Source organism: Cryptomeria japonica, chromosome 2 (genome assembly GCF_030272615.1).
Source record: "Cryptomeria japonica chromosome 2, Sugi_1.0, whole genome shotgun sequence".
Classification (NCBI taxonomy): domain Eukaryota; kingdom Viridiplantae; phylum Streptophyta; class Pinopsida; order Cupressales; family Cupressaceae; genus Cryptomeria; species Cryptomeria japonica.
In genome coordinates this window covers 417,990,960-417,996,959 of record NC_081406.1, presented here as the reverse complement: position 1 = coordinate 417,996,959, position 6,000 = coordinate 417,990,960, and positions in this window count along the sequence as shown.

Below are 6,000 nucleotides of genomic sequence, written 5' to 3'. Positions count from 1 at the left end.
TCATTGTGACTCTCCTTATTTCTTCATCCATGGCTCTAGCTTTTAAAACTGAATTAATTGAATACCTGCCAGTGGATAAAGAGAATTTGAATGTTGGCTTGTGTGAACTTGATTATCTCTCATGAACATATACCATTTGTCATGGTAACTCCATCAAGATAATCTTGTCAGATGGCTACCTAGGAAGCAAGAATTGTTGGTCATCAAAAAAACAACCTCTCAAGTAAGTGAAGGTGGGAAATTGGAGAAACATGCATCCATTCTTATTAACCATTTCCCAAGCCTAATTTAAAACTCTTTTGTCTTCTAGAATTTTATCAAACAAATAGAAAAAGTGACCAAATAAAGCATCATTGATTCTTTTGAAATGATATTCACTTTAATGCTTCAAAGTCAATTGTGGGTAGTACTTCCAAATAGGAACAAACCTTCTAGCACCTTCTATAAATAGACCTAGAAAAATTCTCATGGCAACTGCAGCATATACCAAGTATGAAGTCATATAGAACTTTAGAGTGGTAGGAACCTTGGTAAGCTGGTCACAAAGTGCATCACATATTTGCCTTCCCCAAAAGATCCTCTTGTTATTTTGCCTAATGACATGAACATACAGATACATCCATTCATAGTATGTCTAGACACCTAAAATTGTCCTAGCCCAGTCAAATAAATATTTTACTTATTTAATTATTTCATCCTAAGCCTTCTATTAATTAAAAAGTTTTAATTATTTATTTATTTAATTCACTTATCCTCTTCTAGCCTTTTCCCTACTTAAATAAATATTTTTCTTTATTTAAATTGTCCTTTCCCCAAAATTAAATAAATATTCTATTTATTTAATTGGCCCCACTTCTTCTATTAAATAAATATATTTTTAATTATTTAATTAATTCATTAGCTTTTTCCCTCTATGACACTTGACAATCATCTCTTAACTTACATTTAATCACCTCTATAATATTTTCTTATTTTCTATACCTACTTTCTAATACCAGTCGACCATTTATCCTTCCACCTCTTAATCCTAGCCCTTCGTTTTCAAAGGTGTTCTCTATATAAGAGGATCTTTTCATCCTTATCAAACCCTAATGTGATCAAGATCCCTAACAAGAGAATTCATTTTCATGTGACCTTTCACAACAATCAAGCAATCAAGCATCTACACAACCACAATCCATTCTTTATTGAGCTCTTGTGCACAATAAAAAACCTGAGAGAAATAATATCAATCAAGATCAATGGAGATAGGAAACAATATAGATCAAACCCTACTAAGCATGTGAATGGTATAATATTTTATGTTTTGATGTTTTGCATGTTGTAGGTTCTTCATTGGCGTATAGTGAATTTTAATTGTAGAACTAGGGTTTTATGTGGTTGGATCTTTATGGGTTTTACAATAGTTTAATCTCTAAATTTTACCATATAGTATGTATCTGATGTTGGCAAACCTTTTACCCTGGTAAGAAGAGTGATTAGGTCATTCACTTCTTCTATGAAATCACTCTGCTAAATAGTCTTGGGCCACCTGGCAATGGTTGGCCTAGGAGTCCTTAACCAATTATCATTAATATTCTTCCTTTGCCTATCAAAATTCTTCTCATAATAAACTTCAGCTGACTCTATATTTAAATTGGCAAAAGAATATATATCTAGGTATTTGAACAATGCATTAAATAAATATGCATCTAAAACTAACACCTTATTCCCATCAACATCTTTGACACTTATGCTCATTAGATCAAAACGATTGGCCACCGTAAGCATGAACTCGGGATTCTGAACTGACATGGGGAAGGTTGCAACCAAATGTATACTAATATTGATAGTGGGTTCCATTAAATAGTTGTTTCCATGATTAAAATCATCATGCTAAATAGGAAATAATTAAAATCATGAATTCCTTAACTATTAAAGCAATCCTAAACATAAATCAATGAAAGTAATTAGCTTAATAAAGATATTTTAATCAAAATAGATCTAATTAAAACTCCCTATTATCCATGCTCCTTCCATTGTTCTTCTCTTCTTTGTGGTATGGTGGCTCTCAAATATTGCTAGTAAACCGCAAGTGATACAAAGATTTGAAGATTCACGATTTAGATTGAAAATGAGAAATTGGTGTTGCTTCTATAGATTTTTGGGTGAGATGGGGTGAGAGATCAAACTCAAGTGTTGATTGATGGTTAAACTGATTTGATTGATCAATTAACTCCTCTAATTGATTTGTTAACTCATTTGATTGATCTGTTAACAGGATAGATTTGATAGTTGACTAGATAGATTGGTTAGTCAAAAAGAGGTGATTCGGAGTTAAAAGTGGAGATTGGAGAGTTAACTAAGTTAATTGGTTAGTTAATTGATTTGATCAATCAGTCATGATTTTCGACATGTGTTGTAGGATTCTTGAATTGAAATTCAATTTCATTCTTATTTGGATTTTAATTTTGATTTTCAAATGATGAAATTGAAATGCACATTAACTTGAAATGTGATGAAATTGAAATTTGGTGAAATGTGAATTTGGAAGAAATGAAATTAATTGAGATTAATTGAAATCTGAATTTGGGGATTTGGAGAATGAATTAATAAATTAAATAATTTAAATAAAATTATTTAATCATTAGAAATGGGATTAATTAAATAATAAAAATTATTTAATTAAAGAATTAAATCATAATTAATTAAATAATTAAAATTTAATTAATATTTGAGAAAGGGGTTAAATGATAAATTAATTAGGGGAATGAAAATTGAATAATTAATAATGTGAAGAATAATGATTAGGGTGTAATTTAGAAGAATTTAATTAATAAGACGAATAATTAGTGCATGATCAAAAGGACATTTTTAGGTGTCTACATTTTCTCCTCTTTGAGACAATGTTGGAATGACTTTGTTTCAAAGAAAACAAAAAAATCGTGCCCCAGTATGCCCGACAATGCATAGGGTATAATGTCCCCTCGAGAGATTGATTGTGCATTAAAGGCATGAATCATCTCTCGAAAAAAGAAGAATGTGAGATAGAAGAATAGTTAGTTGGTGACATGAATGGATTTGATTGGATAGAAAAAAATGGCTAGAGTGATTTGTAGATTGGTTGAATGATAAGATTGATAGGATTGATGGGATTAATAGGATCTATCGGATTGATAAGATAAAGATCAAGTCTGGTTTCAGGAAGGACACATCTTGTATAGGACAAAGATGATCAAAACGTTTGGTTTTAGGAAGGATACATCATGTATAAGATGAATAAAGATGATCGTGTCTGTTTCAGGAAGGACACATCCTGTATAAGACAATTGATTGATGAAAGTTGGATGAATGATGAAGATACTATAAGAGTGAAGAATGATTAGTAAGAAGTGAAAAATGCTAGGAAATAGATTTGATTGATTGATAGAATGGTTGATGTGAGGAAATGAAAGAATTATAGATAACAAGATTGGAATTAAGTGATGAGAGAGACCATGTTAGATGAATGAATGATTGGAAAGAATTGAAAAGGTTGATCCAAGAAAAGATGCTTGATGAGAGAATGATATGAAGAGACAATCAGCATGATAAGATGAATGATGGAATTGCAAACTTTTGTGCCTTTATTCATAATGCAATATATATTTATCACTGAGCCTTATTATGTAACAATGAAGCTATGTACATCAAGGTATAAGGAAGCAAGATGTAAAAATATATCATTGCCGAAACAAATATGTAGTAGACAAGGAGTGAACCCTCCATTCTAGTAATAACACTATGGGTCAAGGTATGTCCGATATTCACAAGCATAGTTATCCTTGACTTCAATTTCACATAGATACTTGCCGAATGAATGTACCAAACACAACCACCCACTGGAACTATTGCCCCAGAACTTCATTGGTGCACACCACAAATAGAAAACAAAGAAAAAGATCATGCTCATCATGATTACTCTAGTCACTAGTGGACATCCTTGAGTAGCATAGTAACATGACTTATCACCAATTAATAAAAGATAAAGACTACCTAGGACAAATTCAACAACCATATTGATTCGTGCCTTTGTTTTGATTGCTTGATGTGATGGTTGATAATGTTTGATCTCATAAAGTGTGGACCTTGTTTAAGACTGACCCGACTGGTTTTGAGTGTATCCTTCTTATGTTTAAGACAATATAACGATCACTTGATATGGATAATTGATTTGATCGATAAGACAACTCGATCTGTTTGATTGCAGATGTTTGATTAGATAATTATATCCTTTGATAACTTTGTATGAAGCGTTTTCTAGATATCTGCTAGGGTGTTTGTTTCTAACGATACTTTTTATTGCAAGTTTTTCAGATTGATTGATTTTTTTATGTTTTTTGGATTTTGTGGGTCATATTTGAATATTTTTTATTGATTTTTCAGGATCGTATTTGAATGTTTTTGGTTGATTTCTTCAGGGTCGTATTTGAATGTTTTTGAATTTTGGATTTTTTAATGTTTTTTATTTTTTTATTTTTGAGAGATGATACATGACCTGCCATCAATTGATAAAGATAAGGCTAACTAGGACAAAATCCAATAGCCATACTGATCTATGTCATTGTCTTGATTGCTCGATGATCAATAGGAATGTTTGGTTTCAAAGAGTGATTACCCCGTGTAAGACTGATCTGTCTGGTTTCGAGTGTACCCTTCCCTGTATAGGACATGGTGATGTTTGATAGATTTTGATCGATGGATTGATTAACAAGGCATGTGATTAGTTTGATTGTATCCTTTGAGAGTTTGCTTCTTGTTGATCTGATTTGATGGATGGTCTATGCTTTCTTGATTTAATTTTCAATTTTGTTTTTTATTTTCGATTTTTTATGGCTTTTTTTCAGGATATTTTGTGATATTTTGTATTTTTTTCATGATATTCTATGATTTATTTGGATTTTTTCATATTTTATAATTTTTTAGGGTTTTATAATGATTTCTTCCTTTGAAGCAAGATGTATTTATTTTCCCCTAGTGTCTAGCAAGGCAAGGAATGTTATGAATTGATGAATGAACTGTTGAGGTGAAGATGGATAGGAGAAAGATGGAGGTAGCTATTATGGAATCAGAGGGCACATATTAAGATCTTTTTGAAACCATATTTTGTATTTTTTTTGTCCTTAGTTTCAATCAAGATCAAGGATGGAAAAGTGGATATGGATGGAGATAGGATATGGATAGGAGAAGCAAGATCATAGGTATTAAATGGATGATGGAAGGAAGGAATGGATAAGATAAGGGATATCGACTAAAGGGTATGAATAAGGTAAAGCAAACAGGATGCCTGATGCTTATTAAGATCTTTATCTTTTTCAAGATCAAAGATGGAAAAACAAGTTGGATGCAGATAGGGTAATAGACATTAGAGGAAGGATAATGGGAGATGTGGTAGGAAGGATATAGTGGATGAAAGTTTGCCCCAAGTCTAGAGGTCTCTATCTACCAAGGGCAATGTGTGAAATATTTAGCACATATAGTGTCACTCGAATAAGTGTTCTTGAACATTTCAAAGATAGAGACCCAACCCACACTTAGAACCTCTAGAAAATTCAACTAAACATATCTAGTGAGTAGGAAGCATACTTAAACAATAAGAAGACTCCCGAATTTGATCAATATACTTAGTCTTTGATTACCCATGTGTGTGCAAGTGGGTTTATTCTAGCTCATATGATCATTATAATTTTTTAATCCGACGTGACTAGCTATGTGAGTTATCCCGACTTCAAAAGCATCCTGGTGTTACCTATTTTCATCACAACTCAAACAGGTAGAGCTGAATTGCATTTAATCATATTGAAAAGGTACACAAATGTTCTACTAAACATCATTTATCTAGATTTTGATTACAGTTGTCATTTTTCAATTTTTGTGCAAATACATAAAACAAAAGAATATTCTACATTTGCATAAATTTTGTATTTGTATTGATAATGTAAAAATCAGAATCCCACACAAGTCATGGGATTAGCCTCATTT